Below are 629 nucleotides of genomic sequence, written 5' to 3' on the forward strand. Positions count from 1 at the left end.
GACATTCAAGTATGTGCCCAGAGACAGGTTGTGAGGACAGATGCATGTATGTACCAGAGTGAGCTCCAGAGAGACTGATGGGGACATAAGACTGGGGTAGAGCGAGAGATGGAGAAAGAGAAAGATGCCTGTGTCGAGTCAGCCTCAGAGAAAATTAAACAAAAGGGCCTCCTGGGATAACCACACACTACTTCCTCACAAAGAACACACAGAGGGTGTGTGAAATGACATAGGCACAGCAGCCCGGCTAGCTCAGTCGGTAGAGCATGAGACTCTTAATCTCAGGGTCGTGGGTTCGAGCCCCACGTTGGGCGTGATGCTTTTTAAAGGCTTCTCCATTTTCGGGTTTAACATTAACTCTCACCTTTTTCAGATATTTCGCTGAGGCATAAAACTACACAAACACACATCCTGCAGTTTGCCTCACGATTCCCACAGGACTCCACACAACACAGCACTTCCAGCCCTGGGAGGCGCCGCTGGGAGCGGTCCTAGGCCGAGCCTTTCCTGCGCCCTTTCCTAGCCTGAGCCGCCCGTGCTTACAGCGAGGTCGGAGTCCGCTCCGGTCCGTCCTGTCCCCCACCCATCCTTTCAAAAAGAGGAGTTTAAGGTCTCATCCCCGCTGGTGT

At 52.8% G+C, this 629-nt stretch overlaps 1 non-coding gene across 1 annotated transcript; it reads left to right on the forward strand.

Moving 5' to 3' along the window:
• Positions 1-241: 241 nt before the first annotated feature.
• On the forward strand, positions 242-314 carry TRNAK-CUU (transfer RNA lysine (anticodon CUU)). The gene has a single exon. It is a non-coding gene; the product is annotated as a tRNA-Lys (tRNA).
• The last annotated feature ends 315 nt before the right edge of the window (positions 315-629 follow it).

The sequence above is a fragment of the Pleurodeles waltl genome, chromosome 6, assembly GCF_031143425.1.
Source record: "Pleurodeles waltl isolate 20211129_DDA chromosome 6, aPleWal1.hap1.20221129, whole genome shotgun sequence".
Classification (NCBI taxonomy): Eukaryota; Metazoa; Chordata; class Amphibia; order Caudata; family Salamandridae; genus Pleurodeles; species Pleurodeles waltl.